The sequence below is a fragment of the Cherax quadricarinatus genome, chromosome 8, assembly GCF_038502225.1.
Source record: "Cherax quadricarinatus isolate ZL_2023a chromosome 8, ASM3850222v1, whole genome shotgun sequence".
Lineage (NCBI taxonomy): Eukaryota > Metazoa > Arthropoda > Malacostraca > Decapoda > Parastacidae > Cherax > Cherax quadricarinatus.
The window spans coordinates 6463653-6481422 of record NC_091299.1 but is presented as its reverse complement, the minus strand read 5'-3'; the positions used below and the strand labels follow the sequence as shown (position 1 = coordinate 6481422).

Below are 17770 nucleotides of genomic sequence, written 5' to 3'. Positions count from 1 at the left end.
TGGATTTGCAGTCCTGCATAACGTGAGCATTAAGCAGATGGACAGGACAGCTCCAAGAACCCCAGCTAAGTCATGTCTATTTATGTTGGAATTCTGGCCAGTATTTTCTTCATAAATTTAGGCAAGGGGGTTGGTAAGATACACAGTAATCTCCAGACAAATTGGTGAGTGTTATGATTATAAATTCTCCTTCTGTTATATAAATGTGTATATGTAATCATTTATTAATTTTAACATACAGTCCACATATTTATATTAATGTTTACCATAATTCCTGGTAATGTATATTTCATTTGAAATTAATATAGGTCCAGAGTGACTTGTGGAGAGATATATTATGGTAGGTATCGAAGGGGGACATTTTTTGCGACCTAGGTGCCCTAAAATTCCTACTTGTCTCTGTAACTTTGACAAAAAATAATTATCTTTGTTACCATTTACTGGTATGTATCTTATAAGTTACATCCAAGTAAATTTAATTTTCCACAGTAGTGATGGTCGTGGTGATAGTGGTGACGATGGTGATGGTGGTGATGATGGTGGTGGTGCTAGTGGTGGTGCTGGTGGTGGTGCTAGTGGTGGTGCTGGTGGTGGTGCTAGTGGTGGTGATGGTGGTAATGATGGTGGTGTTGCTGGTGGGTGTACAAAACAGTGGATACAACAAGGTCATCCATAACAATGCTGGTCTCACAGCAACATAAACATCTTAATTGCTCGACCCTCGATAACTATATAATCTTATCTTAACGAAGCACCTCAGACACTACCTCGCTAAGACACTGTGCAAGGTGCGCCTCTCAGGCCGCTTGTGTTTAGTGAAAGTTATTTGCATGTTCCATCATCACTGTAGTCAACACCACAGTGTGCCCGATACTCAGTGTCTAGCAGCGGGTTAGCAAGTGTATCCTTAACAGAGACGATGCTTAGAAATATGTAACGTTGTGCTTTGCAAGAATTGGGCCGCATATGGCTGGGAGGAAAAGACGAGACCTGACATTAATGTATCCTCTCCCGAGCCTCCCTTACCTCAACATTAATTCCGATGCAGTTTGTATCATCTAGTGGTGTGGCTGCTGTGGCTGGTGTGGCTGCTGCTGCTGCCTCCAACCCCTCACGATCTGAACTTTTAAATGAAGACATTTTTTGGCCAGAAATTGACCGTATTAACTGTTCATTTCCGTGGTTCTTGTGTTGCTGTTGCAAATAACGATCCTCTACCGTGATCCTGCCTCACCTGGCCTCACCTGACCTGGTTTGGCCTGGCCTGACCTGGCTCTACCTTGACACACCAAACTCGGCTGTTGGTTCTTCTAACTTGGGTAAGTACACACAATACCTAAAATCCCTGTTCTCTTTTTCCACTTTTAAACATCACTTTTCATTTAGCTGAAAACAACATGAGGATACTATTTCCATATTCCAATATATATATATTTATATATATATATATATATATATATATATATATATATATATATATATATATATATATATATATATATATATATATATATATATATATATATATATATATATATATATATATATATATTGGAATCCCTTTCTTCTTTTTCCATTGCGGGTATATGGGGGGAAAATCACATTTTCTGTCATCTCTAAAGGAGTAATATGTAACATGTCAACTCAAATATGTTGTTGCAATGTTCGTGTAAAACGTAGTCACGAGCCTAAAATACAACCAGAAGGGTCATAAACTGCCTGAAACCTCCCCGCCCCCCAAGTCTGTATTCCCCGAAGCAGGCGAGAAATTTTTATCATAATTTACACCTGGAAAATACAGGAAAAAAAAAATTCCAAATCTGCATTTTGAAATCATCAGTTAATGTGTCCGTTTATGTACGTGTTGCGTCCATGTGTGAATGTACTGCATCCATTTACTTATATGTTCTGTCCGTCTACGTACGTCTTTCACATTCCATTCATTCCTATAAATCACAAAACGGGTGGGGATCAAACACAAGGCAGGTGAGTCCTGAAAATGCAGGCCAGTGTGCATAACCACTACTAATTTTACGACTCACCTGCCCCACCCAGTTCTGTGATTTATTTGCGTTTGTGTTATTACGATTTCGTGAGTCATTCCTTCCTCTTCCTGACTACTGAGCGTTTGTAACAAGCACTTCCCATCACTCCTGTATCTCACTCGCGTCCAGCTTCCATCTGTGTCCCCTTGCATCTTGTCATCTTCAAAAACTGGGTACAAAAAAAAAAACTCAATTTTCCAATCACATTTTTTAAAAATGATAAAATTAGTATCCCCAGGTTGATATTATATTGGCCAGAACAAAATCCCGGCACAAAACGGACTTAATATTCGTCAGGAGACAGGTCAAGAGTCTCCTGACCCGCAGAATATATTTAATAGATTTGCTCGAGATAAGGTTTGTTTGATGCGGATCTTAGTCGTATGATAACCCGCAGCAGAAGCTTTTGGTCATCTGACCGAGACTTTTAGCTGGCTTACCGGCTCACCCCTTTAATTAAAAATAGTCATTGTAAGTTTGCTAGACTTTGATGTATTTAATATAAATGTAATCAGTGCACATTCAAAATTAATTTGTGAAAAAGAGAGAGACAGAAACTGGGACAGAACAAGAGAGAGAGAGAGACAGACAGACAGACAGAAAAAGAGAAAGAGTAGCAGATGGTATTTATTATTTTTTATCTCATTTCTAACATTGAGAAAAATTTACAGTTTCATGACTAACGTAAAGTGGCAACATTCTTTAGGCTTTTAACAAAAGCCCCTAAACCAAGTGAAACTAAACCCAGGTAGCTAAATCATAGGTAAATTTGATGGGCTGTGATTAACCCTCAGCCTCAAAATCAAAATAATTCATTATTTTTGCAAGACAAAAATAATATATAACGGAACCATTGTGAAATATCTTAACGTTTATTTACAAATTTTGGCTACAAATTTGACCGCTGGAGTGCTAAGTAGGTACTGATACCTTTTGTTGGGTGCTAGGTAGGTAATGATACCATATGCTGGAGTGCTAGGTAGGTACTTATGCCATATGGTGGTATACTAGTTAGGTAGTGACGCCATGTTCTGGTATGTATGATAGGTAGGTACTGACGCCATGTGCTGGTATGATAGGTAGGTACTGATGTTTTTTTGCTGGGTGTTAGGTCGGTACTACTGTTTGCTAAATTCTAGGCAGGTACTCGTATCGCTTGCTTGGGGTTAGTTAGGTGCCGGTATCATTTGGGTCGTTAAATGAATGTACCCAATAGTATGTACTCATGTATATGTAGTTGCAGGTGTCGAGGCTTAGCTCCTGGCCTCGCTTCTTAGCTTGCCGCTTGCCGGATTTTCTCCTATTCTCCAGGGCCCTATCGTACCTACCTAGGAGTGTTCAGGGTCAATGCCCCCGCGGTCCGGTCCTCGACCAGGCCTCCCGGTGGATCAGGGCCTGATCAACCAGGCTTCCCGGTGGATCAGGGCCTGATCAACCAGGCCTCCCAGTGGATAAGGGCCTAATCAACCAGGCTGTTACTGCTGGCCGTACGCAATCCAACGTACAAACCACTTCCGGCTGATCGGGCACTGACTTTAGGTGTCTGTATAATTACCGTTCGAAGGCAGCCAGGAGTCCATTGGTAATTCCCTTTATGTATGATGGGAGGCTGCTGAATAATCTTGGACCCCGGACACTTGTGTTTTCTTTTAGAGTACTCAAAGCACTCCTGCCATTCATTGAAGATATATTGCACCGCCTACCGAATCTTTTGCTTTCGTAGAGAGTAGTTTCTGTGTGTAGATTTGGGACTAGTCCCTCTGAGGTTTTCCATGTGTAAATTATGGTATATATTTATCGTCCCCATTCCAAGGAATACAAGTCGAGGGACTTCAAATGTTCTCAGTAATTAAGTTGCTGGACTGAACTAATATGTGTAGTAAAGGTTCTCTGTATATTCTTTAGATCTGCAATTTCGCCAGTATTGAAAGATGCTGTTCGTTTGCAGTATCTTGCAATACAGTATTCCAGTCTATAGAGAGAACAAGTGACTTCTGTTCTTAAAACTCTGACTTTATCTTCCCTCTACCACTGACACATCAAGGTTATTCCACTTCCTGACCTTGAGACTGAAGAAATTCATTCTAACATCCCTGTGGCTCATCATTGTCTTTAACTTTCACCTGTGCCGCCAAGTACCTGTTTCACTCCTTGAACAGCTTATCCCTGTCTATCAATTCATTTAGGTATTTTGTATGCTGTTATCATGTCACTCCTAGCTCTTGTCCTAATCATTGCTCATATCTCGTAACTCTAGAACATGTTCCGTTGCATACCTCTACACTTTCTCCAGTTTTTTAAAAAAAAATTCTGGTGTAGGTTTCATACTGGTGCTACATACTCCAAGATGGTCCTGACACATGTTGCAAGAAGGACCCGGAATGACTCTTTGGAATGATAGACAAATAAAGTTAGGAATCCATAATACTAGGGATTCCCACAGCTAGCGAGATCTTCGACTCACGACCGAAGGACCAAGCTCGATCCTGAGGCAGGTGGAGACCTTAGGCATGTTTCCTTTATACCTGCTACCCCTCCCCCCCTTTGCTCACTGCTATCCTTGATTATATTGCACCAGTTAACGGAGAACTGAACCCTGGATAACTGCTGAGATATTAGATAATGTCAAATTCAGGGATCAGTTAGGGAAAACAGAGAGGATATTGCAGCGCTAAATGAATTTCAATGAGTAAGGAACAGCGTGCAGGGGCTTATAAAAGGAGCAAAGGCAAGGCAATATTGCTAAAAAATTGAAGAATACAAGAATAATACCAGAAAGCTCTGGCAACATCTAAAACACTTGGGTATAGCCATAAACCAGTAGATAGATCTAACATAGTGCTAAATATCGACAACGAGGTATGCCATAAAACAACTAAAGTGGCAAATTGTTTTAATTCCTACTACACATCTGTCGCATCAACACTAGTAAGTAAACTACTGGTTGCATCTAATGCCTTCAACACATCTTCAATAAGTTTAAAACATACTACGTTAATAAAGGAGTCACCCCCCAAACAGCCACCAACTAGTAGGCGTATCTTATGATTTCGTGCGAACACAACTAAGCAAGTTAAACCCAGCTAAAAGCACTAGTCCAGATAACATCCCGGCTAAGTTCCTAAAAGATGGTGCTTTTGAATTGCCAGTCCCCACTGTGCACATAAATTTGTCCATCACCACTAATACCGTTCCTGAGGGGTTCAAGGAGGCCAGAGTTACTCCTATCTTCAAGAAAAGTAATAGGTCTGATGTTAGCAACTATAGGCCTGTTAGTTTACTTAGTGTGATGTCCAAAATTGTAGAGAGGGCGGTGTACTGTCAAGTAGTTAAAAGCATTCTTCACATTTACCAATCAGGTTCAGGAGATCTTACTCGACCGACACATCCCCAGTTAATCTAATGGACTACCTGAGAACTCAAATATCGCTAGGGACTCTCATAGGTATGGTGACCTTAGACTTGCAAAAGGTCTTCGATACGGTCAACCATAATATATTATGAAACCATAATATATTATAGGTCAACCATAATATATTATAGGTTCTGTCCAGCTGTCTCGTGCAACACCTGCCTAGGAGAGGGGTACAACACCTGCCCAGCTGCCAAGACCCGTTGCTTCCTACACAAGACCTTGTCTGTCTCTCTGTCTCTCTGTCTGTCTGTCTGTCTCTCTCTCTCTCTCTCTCTCTCTCTCTCTCTCTCTCTCTCTCTCTCTCTCTCTCTCTCTCTCTCTCTCTCTCTCTCTCTTTCTCTCTCTCTCCCTCGCCTTCCCTGAAGACTAGTTAAAGTCCTACCTGAACAACAGGAAACAAATTGACAAGATTAACAACAGAGACTCAGAACCCCTGCCGATAGCATGTGGGGTTCCTCAAGGTAGTATTCTGGGTCCCTTATTGTTCCTATATTACGTGAATGACATGCCCATCAGTGTGAAGTGTAAGTAAACTTCTGTTGTATGCAGATGACAGTGCTTTGTTAGTGCCAGAAAAAGACTCATATGATATAGCTAATGTGCTGTCTCTAGTTCTAGTGACAGTACATTAATTAATAGACATATAGTTAGTAGACATCAAATTATCATTACACTTCGGGAAAACGGAAGCCATACTCTTTGGCACGAAAAATAAACTGAAAAGCGTAAATAATTTTAATATCCAGTGTAATACCGAACCCATCACCTCAGCATGTCAGGAGACCCAAGCATGTCAGGAGAATTGACAGGGAACAGTTTAGTAAAGAAAGCAAATGCTAGACTGAAGTTCCTCTACAGACAAGCACAGTGTCTACCTACTGAGGCTCGCAGGAGCCTATGTCTAGCCTTTGTACAGTGCTCTTCATGGTATTCTGCCTTAAAAAAAAAAAAACTGAAAGATGGACTACAAATCACCCAGAACAAAATGGTGAGATTCATCCTGGACCTGGGTCCAGGAGAGCATGTAGACCAGGATGAATTACAACAACTGGAGTTTACCTGGAGTTTACCTGGAGAGAGTTCCGGGGGTCAAGGCCCCCGCGGCCCGGTCTGTGACCAGGCCTCCTGGTGGATCAGAGCCTGATCAACCAGGCTGTTACTGCTGGCTGCACGCAAACCAACGTACGAGCCACAGCCCGGCTGATCAGGAACCGACTTTAGGTGCTTGTCGGTAAGGTGAATGTAGAAGAAAGAGTAAAATAACTGAAGTTTAATCACGTTTACAAATTGCTCACAAGCAGAGCCCAGAACATCTTGCTGCCAAGTTTGTCAGGGCTGGGAACCAAAACAAATATAGTACTAGGGAAAGGGAACGCAACTCTGTAATACTCACTGTACGTGGGCAGGCTTCAGGCACCTCTCATTGTGCAGCAATAAATGAGTGGAATGGATTGCCTGCACATGTCAAAGCCTGTCATATCATGAGCCACTTCAGGAAGAGAGATAAAAGATCCCTAGTAAATGAAGCTACAGAATGGGAGGAAAATGATTTATTGTATAGCTAACATACCTGTACCTATTACTGTGATTTGATCCTCTCTTTAGTGTCAATGTAAGTAACTCAGTTTAACTTATATATTCTTTCACTGTAACTGAGTTACTTAGCTATTATAACTTTTAAGGTTAAAATAATAAGATATTACAAGGACCCCCATGGAAATAAGTTAGTTGGTCTGACTTGGTCTACACATATGCTGCTACGTATGATCTATGTAACTGTACTTATGTGTACCTGTACCTGACTATACTTATTTACTGTTCATTTAGCAGCAATTAGGCATCTAGGTGTCAGTGGACTGTAGTGAGTCGCATATCAGGAGGATGGTAGTATACCATAGGTAGGACTGGACTTTGGTATAAGCTGAAAGAAGCTCAAAGAAGTTTGGTCCAGGGTATGTTTCCTCACACCTGCTGTTCCTGTTCACCTAGCAATTAGTAGATATCTGGGTGTTAGTCGATTGTTGTGGGTGGCATCCTGGTGAACAAGATTACAGGACCCAAATAGAAATAAGACAAATAGTCCTCGATGACGAACTGACAATATCTCTTCTCACTTCAAAAAAATTACACCGTGAGGTACATATTACTGAAGTTTGTCCTTTTATAGTCTCAACGTTGATCGTTTTCTCTTAAAACATCATCAAAGAAACTTCAGTATATTTATTTATTTATTTATTTATTTATTTATTTATTTATTTATTTATTTATTTATTTATTTATTTATTTTATAATTTGAACATGCATACAGAGGTACAAAAAAATACAGGTAAGAGCAGCATGCCAAAGCCACTTATATGCATAGCATTACGGGCTGGCTTAAAATTAACTTAAGATTAACTAAGCAATGATGAAATCAGTGATAAAACATTGTTGTAAACTGATAACAATAAAGCACAGATGAGTATTACAAAGACAGGTCATATGGTTGCATGCATTGTTGTACATTCAGTAGAATGGAGTATTCTGTTAGGTAGTGTATTTAAAGGATAACAAAGTTAGATTGAGTCTTAGGTTTAACATTTATGTGATATAATTGTGAGAAACATTTAAGATATACAATTTATAAGGTTCAGTTATTCAGTATTTATTTGGTTTTGGGTGAGTAAGTGATCTTTGAGAAGAGACTTGAATTTATAAACAGGTAGTGTTTCTTTTATATTTACAGGTAATGAATTCCAGATTTTAGGGCCTTTTATGTGCATTGAGTTTTTGCATAGTGTGAGATGGACACGAGGAACATCAAAGAGTGATCTGTGCCTTGTGTTATGGTCATGTGTTCTGTTGAGGTTGGCAAGGAGATGTTTGAGGGGAGGGTTAATGTCAGTGTTAAGTGTTCTATGTATGTAGTAGGTACAATAATAAGTATGGATGTTTTGTATGGTGAGTAGCCTTAGAGTTTTGAATATTGGTGGAGTGTGCTGTCTGTAGTGGGAATTTGTTATCATTCTAACTGCAGCCTCTTGTTGGGTAATTAGTGGTCTGAGATGGTTAATTGTTGTTGAGCCCCATGCACAAATTCCGTAGGTGAGATAGGGGTAAATAAGAGAGTGATATAGGGCCAGGAGGGCTGACTGTGGAACATAATACCGTATCTTCGATAGTATGCCTACGGTCTTGGAAATTTTCTTAGAAATTTGTTGTATATGTGTATGAAATTTGAGTCTTTTATCAAGGTGGATTGCTATTCAATTCAATTCAAAGTTTATTCTCTATAAGGATTACAATGTTGAATTTACAGAATTTGGTTATTGTGTGGTTTACATGTAGTTAAATAATGATTACAGAGTGTACCACTAGAACGCCTAGCATGGCTAGGCATTTCGGGCAGACTTAGTTTAATTCTTTATTTTAAAATATTACAAATTATGAGGTAAGTTGGTATTATGGCAAAGTGACTAAATACTAGTTTGTGAGTTTAGCAATGTGAATGCTTTTGTTTTGGCACAGTACATAGTTTCAGTATTGGAGTATCACAGGATTTATTATTTTAAGATTGAGATTAATATTTCTGTTTATGGTCAAATGGGTGAGTGAGTGTAAGTGTGAACCACCAGGTGGTATTCGTGTAGTTAGTTGACGGGGTGTATCAGGGAGATAAGATGTTTTCTAATGGTAGTTTTGAAGGTGATGAATGTGTCTGCAGTTCTAGAGTTCTCAGGTAGGGTGGTCCAGATTTTAGGGCCTTTGACATACATTGAGTTTTTGTAAAGGTTTAGTCGGACACGGGGAATGTCGTAGAGATGTTTGTGTCTGGTGTTATGCCTGTGGGTTCTGTCACAACTATCAAGAAAGCATTTTAGGTCAAGGTTGATATTAGAGTTTAAGGTCCTGTAGATGTAAATTGCACAGTAGTAAGTGTGGATGTACTGAACAGGGAGTAAGCTTAGATCTTTGAAGAGTGGGGGGGGGGTGTTGCCAGGGATGGGATTTAGTGATTATTCTTACTGCAGCTTTTTGTTGGGTTATTATTGGCTTTAGGTGTGCTGCTGCAGTTGATCCCCAAGCACAAATAGCATAGGTGAGGTATGGATAAATAAGTGAGTGGTATAGTGTGAGAAGGGCATTTTGCGGCACGTAGTATCGTATCTTGGAGAGGATCCCAACCGTTTTGGATACTTTTTTGGTTATGTGTTGGATATGGGTGCTGAAATTCAGGTTGTTGTCAAGGTATAGGCCTAGGAATTTGCCCTCATTATGTCTGGTAATTAGAGTGTTGTCGATCTTAATGTTAATTTGTGCATCTCCTGCTCTGCTACCAAACATAATATAGTAGGTTTTGTCAGTGTTAAACGTAAGTTTATTGGCTGTCATCCAAGTCGATATTTTGATCAGCTCCTCGTTAACAATGGTGTTGAGGGTGGCAAGATTAGGGTGAGAGATGACATAAGTCGTGTCATCAGCAAAGAGAATGGGTTTCAGGTGTTGGGATACGTATGGAAGATCATTGATGTATATGAGGAAGAGCAGGGGACCAAGGACACTCCCTGCGGAACTCCAGTATCAAGTGGCCGTGTTGTTGATGCTGTGTCTTTAATGGTGACATACTGATACCTATTAGTAAGGTAAGATTTGAAATAAGCAAGCGCATGGCCTCTTATACCGTAATGGTCAAGTTTGTGGAGTAGGATGTCGTGGTCTACTGTGTCAAAAGCTTTTCTTAGGTCAATAAAAATTCCTAGTGGATATTCCTTATTTTCCAATGCTGTGTAAAGCAGATCTAGCATTTTTATGATTGCATCATTAGTGCTTTTATTTTTCCTGAATCCAAATTTTCCCTCTGTTAGCTTTGTGATAAGTGATCCGTTTATCATTATGTTAAGAGGGACATTTGTAGCTCTGTTACCACACTGAATGAAGTAGGTTTTGTCAATGTTTAGAGTAAGTTTGTTAGTACTCATCAAGGTAGATATTTTCTGTAATTCGGTATTTACAGTATTGGCGAGCATGACTGGGCTCGGGTGAGAGAAGACGTATGTAGTGTCATCTGCAAATAGTGTGGGTTTGAGTAATTGCGAAGCATTTGGTAGTTATTTATGTATAGGAGAAAGAGAAGAGGGCCAAGGACACTTCCCTGTGGGACACCAAGTGTAATTGGTTGTGTGGAAGAGTTTGCCCCATTTGTGTACACATATTGGCTTCTGTTGCTGAGGTATGACTTGAGGTAGTTGAGGGAGTGCCCTCTTATACCATAGTGTGACAATTTTATATGGAGCAAGTCATGGTCAACTGTATCAAAAGCTTTACGTAAGTCAATGAAGATCCCCAGTGGGACTTCTTTTTTCTCTATTGCAGTGTATATGTGTTCTAGCATGTGTACAATAGCATCATTAGTATTTTTATTAGGCCTGAATCCAAATTGGCAGGGGTTGAGTATGTTTTGGGAGATGAGGTAGGAGTAGATTCGTTTGTGAATTAATTTTTCGAATATTTTTGAGAGAGGGTGTAAGTTGGATATTGGCCTATAGTTATTCAACTCTGTTTGGTCTCCTCCTTTATGGATCGGGGTGACCCTTGCTATTTTGAGAACTGTAGGGAAGGTAGAGGATTCAATGGATTTGTTAAAGAGTGTTGCAATGATTGGTGATAGCACTTGTGACACTTTTTTGTATATAAAGGGTGGTAAGGTATTTAAATCTCCTGTCTTGTTTTTTAGTGTGTTGATAATAAGGGAGACTTCGTATGGGTTAGTCGGAGCTAGGAACAGTGTGTTCGGGTAGTTGCCAGTGAGGTAGTCATTTTGTGGGGTATCTGAGCTTGGGATTTTATTGGCAAGGTTTTGTCCTATAGTGGAGAAGAAATCATTGAGTCTGTTTGCTGTTTCTGTTGGTAGGAGTTGAGATTCATCTGATTTTGCTAATTTTATTTCGCTATTTCGTGATATCTTTTTTGTTCCTAGAATTTCTGGCAGGGTTTTCCAGGTCTTTTTTATATCACCTCGTAAGTTGGATATGTTCTCTTAATACAATTTTTTTGCCGTTTTTATCAGGCTGGTTAGGATTGACGAGTAACGTTTTGTTTGGTCTCTGGTTATGTGACCCATTCTGTACTGTTTTTCATATCGGTGTTTTGTATTTATGGATTTGAGAATGCTGGGTGTTAGCCAGGGACTGTTCAGTCTCTTAGCTGTCATCTGTTTAGTTTTTTTTAGGGCAGTGCTTGTTATAAAGGTATTGGGTCATTTTTAGAAAATTATTAAAACATTCGTCAATATCTGTATAGGTTTCTAGCTCAGTGTGCCAATCAATGTTTGCTATTGCTGTTGTGAAGTTATTAATGGCTGCCTCATTGTGAAGTCTGAAGGTGACTTTAGTAGTGTCTTGGGGTATTTTACCAAGAGTTGTTATGAGGAAAGTATGGTAGTGGTCTGTGGTATTATCTGTAATTATGCCTGATTTTAAAGGGGATATGGTGTTGGTCCAGATGTGGTCAAGTAGGGAAACACTAGTCTCTGTAACTCTTGTAGGTTTTGTTACTGTTGGTAGCAACATGCAGTTACTCATTGTGTTTGTGAATTCAGTAACGTGTGGGTCCTGGTCTTGCAGGAGATTTATATTGAAGTCACCTGAGAGTAGTAAGTGATCTTTGTTCATGCGTGCATCAGTTATCATACTTCCTAGGTTTTGACTAAATTGGCTAATGTTTGATTGTGGAACTCTGTAGATGTTTATCACTGTGAGAGGTTTTTGTAGGCATTTGGATTTGAATTTAGCTATTATATATTCCCCATGTTCATCCCTTGTGCAAGTATTAGTGATACATTCTAGTTGGTCTGAGTAGTATATAGCAGTGCCACCCCCTTGTTGGTCTGGCCTACAGTTGTGTATGGCTGTGTAACCAGGAATGGCATAGACATCTGTAGTATCAGGCTTTAGCCAGGTTTCAGTTAGTGTAATGATGGACATACTGGCATGCAAGGAATTTAGTAATGCTATGAGGTCATTGTACTTAAAGACAGTTATGTTGTTGTTGGCACTGAGAAGTGCCTTTGATTGTTCTGCTGTGTAGTAATTACAGTAAATGTTTGATTCATTTAAGTCATTAAATAAGAGGTTGGTATCAGGATCAATGCTTGTAATCATAAAATTTGTATTGAATCTATAGTTAGAATTAAGTATAAAACAAAGTAAATAGTCTAAAGCTAAAAAATATCACCTGAGTTATTTAACAAATGTAAAAATAATGAGCTAAGGTAGTTTTTCTATTTTTTTAAAGCAAAAATAAAGGAGACAATATAAAAGGGACTAAAATAATTTATGGTGAACAAATAAAGTGATGATCAAATAATGGAGCTTGGGAATATGATAGTAGGTAGGACTTTAAAGGTAATTCTTTAAAGTTAGAATTAGGGAAAACAATATAAAAGGGACTAATATAAGTTGTGGTGAACAATAAAGTGGTAATCAAATAAATGAGTTTTGGAATATAATGGCAAAATTGTGAACTTATTACACTTTAGCACCTGAGAATAGCACCTTGATTATTTTAACAATTGTGAATATATGAACTAGGGTAGTTATATAAAGCTAAAATAAAGGAAAAAATATATAAGGGACTAAATTTAAGTAATGGTAAACAAAGTTAAATGGACAGGTGGTCACTATGAAATAATATTGGTTTAGGAGTAAGATCTGATTTGTAATATTAAATAAGTTGAGCAGTTTATTGCACAATAAAAAGTAAAAAAAAAATATGAGGTAGTTGGTGCTAGCTAGCAAAAGATAGTTTTGGTACTTGCAAAAAAGTAATTGGAATATACACTAATTGCACACACAATAAAAAGTGACTAAAGAACAAGTAGTGATAAACAAAATTAAATGGACAGGTAAGAACAATGAATAATATTAATTTGGAGTAAGATTTGACTTGTAACATAAAATTATGAGCAATTAATAGCAGTAAGAAAGAAGTATAAAGTATTGGAGGTAGTTAGCATTAGCTAGTGATGAAAAATAAAAAAAAATAATAATGCACAATATAATAGTAACGTACACTATATGCACCACACGTATATATGTATTAAGGACACTTATCTAATCTGTTACAGAAATGTCAGCTTTTCTAAGGAAGGTAGAGAAATCGTGTTCATTTGAGATGGTATATTGTTGTCCTGTTGATGTTTTCCTTACTAGTATTTTCCCATCTCGCGTGAAACACTGATGTATTTTGTTTTCCTGTTTGAGTTTTCTCAGCCTGAACAGAAGGTTTTGACGTTTTTTTGTTAGACACTCATTTATGTACACTCCATTTTTCATTGTAATTGCTGATTTAATTAGGTCCTTTCTTTTATCGTATGAATGAAGTCGGATCATTATACTGTGTTTACTTCCTGGTTTTCCTAGCAAACATTAAATATTTTTGTTCTTGCTAATTTTATTATCTGTAGAAAAGTTTATTCTAATTCTGAACCTCGTAAGATTATCATAAGCAGGTAGTGTTCTTCATTACTGCTGCAGCCTTACAGTATCTCCCTGGTAATATATTCACGCAACTAAGTATTAAGTTATCTTTAACTTTTTTGAGTTATCATGGGATAATTTATTCTAATTTATATTACTGTGTACGACAATTGTAAAAATCTAAACTTTAATAAAGAAGCTTAATAAAAACTTAATAACCACTTACCAACCCTCAGTTGCACAGGATATATACAAGTCTCTCAGTGTATATATGCTGGTTGTCAGCTGCCTGTTGTGAGTCGCATCCTGGGGAAAAGGATCATAGAAACATAATGGACATCACCCACAGTTTTTTCTTGCTGACTCCCCGGGTTGATAATCTCAATGAAGTCTTCTTATCTTTGAACAAAACCCTTTGTGTAATATGTAATATTCTGGGTTAAGTTAGGTCTATGATATAGTATTAGTCTCTTGTACAGTATCTGGGGAATTTTTTGATAATTTTCCTGTGGAATATAAGTGTTAATTTAATGTAGTATTGTCCTGACTTTTAGAAAAATGTCAGATGACCAAAGAACCAACACACCAGGAGGTGTATGGTGGTGTATGGTGGTGTATGGTGGTGTATGGTGGTGTATGGTGGTGTATGGTGGTGTATGGTGGTGTATGGTGGTGTATGGTGGTGGTGTATGGTGGTGTATGGTGGTGTATGGTGGTGGTGTATGGTGGTGTATGGTGGTGTATGGTGGTGTATGGTGGTGTATGGTGGTGGTGTATGGTGGTGTATGGTGGTGGTGTATGGTGGTGTATGGTGGTGTATGGTGGTGGTGTATAGTGGTGTATGGTGGTGTATGGTGGTGGTGGATGGTGGTGGTGTATGGTGGTGTATGGTGGTGGTGTATGGTGGTGTATGGTGGTGTATGGTGGTGTATGGTGGTGTATGGTGGTGGTGGATGGTGGTGGTGTATGGTGGTGTATGGTGGTGGTGTATGGTGGTGTATGGTGGTGTATGGTGGTGTATGGTGGTGGTGTATGGTGGTGGTGTATGGTGGTGGTGTATGGTGGTGGTGTATGGTGGTGTATGGTGGTGTATGGTGGTGGTGGATGGTGGTGTATGGTGGTGTATGGTGGTGTATGGTGGTGTATGGTGGTGGTGTATGGTGGTGGTGTATGGTGGTGGTGTATGGTGGTGGTGTATGGTGGTGGTGTATGGTGGTGGTGTATGGTGGTGTATGGTGGTGGTGGATGGTGGTGTATGGTGGTGTATGGTGGTGTATGGTGGTGTATGGTGGTGTATGGTGGTGGTGTATGGTGGTGGTGTATGGTGGTGGTGTATGGTGGTGGTGTATGGTGGTGGTGTATGGTGGTGGTGTATGGTGGTGTATGGTGGTGGTGGATGGTGGTGTATGGTGGTGTATGGTGGTGTATGGTGGTGGTGTATGGTGGTGGTGTATGGTGGTGTATGGTGGTGTATGGTGGTGTATGGTGGTGGTGTATGGTGGTGGTGTATGGTGGTGTATGGTGGTGTATGGTGGTGGTGTATGGTGGTGGTGTATGGTGGTGTATGGTGGTGTATGGTGGTGGTGTATGGTGGTGTATGGTGGTGGTGTATGGTGGTGGTGTATGGTGGTGTATGGTGGTGTATGGTGGTGGTGTATGGTGGTGTATGGTGGTGGTGTATGGTGGTGTATGGTGGTGTATGGTGGTGGTGTATGGTGGTGGTGTATGGTGGTGTATGGTGGTGTATGGTGGTGTATGGTGGTGTATGGTGGTGTATGGTGGTGGTGTATGGTGGTGCATGGTAGTGGTGTATGGTGGTGTATGGTGGTGGTGTATGGTGGTGGTGTATGGTGGTGTATGGTGGTGGTGTATGGTGGTGTATGGTGGTGTATGGTGGTGGTGTATGGTGGTGGTGTATGGTGGTGCATGGTGGTGTATGGTGGTGGTGTATGGTGGTGGTGTATGGTGGTGGTGTATGGTGGTGTATGGTGGTGGTGTATGGTGGTGGTGTATGGTGGTGTATGGTGGTGGTGTATGGTGGTCGTGTATGGTGGTGTATGGTGGTGGTGTATGTTGGAGGTGTATGGTGGTGGTGTATGGTGGTGGTGTATGGTGGTGTATGGTGGTGGTGTATGGTGGTGTATGGTGGTGTATGGTGGTGTATGGTGGTGGTGGATGGTGGTGTATGGTGGTGTATGGTGGTGGTGTATGGTGGTGTATGGTGGTGGTGGATGGTGGTGTATGGTGGTGGTGTATGGTGGTGTATGGTGGTGTATGGTGGTGGTGGATGGTGGTGTATGGTGGTGTATGGTGGTGGTGTATGGTGGTGTATGGTGGTGGTGTATGGTGGTGTATGGTGGTGTATGGTGGTGGTGGATGGTGGTGTATGGTGGTGTATGGTGGTGGTGTATGGTGGTGTATGGTGGTGTATGGTGGTGGTGGATGGTGGTGTATGGTGGTGTATGGTGGTGGTGTATGGTGGTGTATGGTGGTGTATGGTGGTGGTGGATGGTGGTGTATGGTGGTGTATGGTGGTGGTGTATGGTGGTGTATGGTGGTGGTGGACGGTGGTGTATGGTGGTGTATGGTGGTGGTGTATGGTGGTGTATGGTGGTGTATGGTGGTGTATGGTGGTGGTGTATGGTGGTGGTGTATGGTGGTGTATGGTGGTGTATGGTGGTGGTGTATGGTGGTGGTGTATGGTGGTGTATGGTGGTGGTGTATGGTGGTGGTGTATGGTGGTGTATGGTGGTGGTGTATGGTGGTCGTGTATGGTGGTGTATGGTGGTGGTGTATGTTGGAGGTGTATGGTGGTGGTGTATGGTGGTGGTGTATGATGGTGGTGTATGGTGGTGGTGTATGGTGGTGTATGGTGGTGTATGGTGGTAGTTTACCTGGAGTTTACCTGGAGAGAGTTCCGGGGGTCAATGCCCCCGCGGCCCGGTCTGTGACCAGGCCTCCTGGTGGATCAGAGCCTGATCAACCAGGCTGTTGCTGCTGGCTGCACGCAAACCAACGTACGAGCCACAGCCCGGCTGATCAGGAACTGACTTTAGGTGCTTGTCCAGTGCCAGCTTGAAGACTGCCAGGGGTCTGTTGGTAATCCCCCTTATGTGTGCTGGGAGGCAGTTGAACAGTCTCGGGCCCCTGACACTTATTGTATGGTCTCTTAACATGCTAGTGACACCCCTGATTTTCATTGGGGGGATGGTGCATCGTCTGCCAAGTCTTTTGCTTTCGTAGTGAGTGATTTTCGTGTGCAAGTTCGGTACTAGTCCCTCTAGGATTTTCCAGGTGTATATAATCATGTATCTCTCCCTCCTGCGTTCCAGGGAATACAGGTTTAGGAACCTCAAGCACTCCCAGTAACTGAGGTGTTTTATCTCCGTTATGCGCGCCGTGAAAGTTATCTGTACATTTTCTAGGTCGGTAATTTCACCTGCCTTGAAAGGTGCTGTTAGTGTGCAGCAATATTCCAGCCTAGATAGAACAAGTGACCTGAAGAGTGTCATCATGGGCTTGGCCTCCCTAGTTTTGAAGGTTCTCATTATCCATCCTGTCATTTTTCTAGCAGATGCGATTGATACAATGTTATGGTCCTTGAAGGTGAGATCCTCCGACATAATCACTCCCAGGTCTTTGACGTTGGTGTTTCGCTCTATTTTGTGGCCAGAATTTGTTTTGTACTCTGATGAAGATTTAATTTCCTCATGTTTACCATATCTGAGTAATTAAAATTTCTCATGGTTGAACTTCATATTGTTTTCTGCAGCCCACTGAAAGATTTGGTTGATGTCTGCCTGGAGCCTTGCAGTGTCTGCAATGGAAGACACTGTCATGCAGATTCGGGTGTC

At 40.7% G+C, this 17770-nt stretch overlaps 1 protein-coding gene across 1 annotated transcript in view; it reads left to right on the top strand.

The window, feature by feature from the left end:
- Positions 1 to 768: 768 nt before the first annotated feature.
- LOC128685223 (probable peptidoglycan muropeptide transporter SLC46) overlaps positions 769 to 17770 on the top strand; it is a 74216-nt gene continuing 57214 nt past the window's right edge. Inside the window, exon 1 of the mRNA XM_070082814.1 lies at positions 769 to 1319. The gene's annotated coding sequence lies outside the window, so the exon portion shown is untranslated. The remainder of the gene's footprint in view (positions 1320 to 17770) is intronic.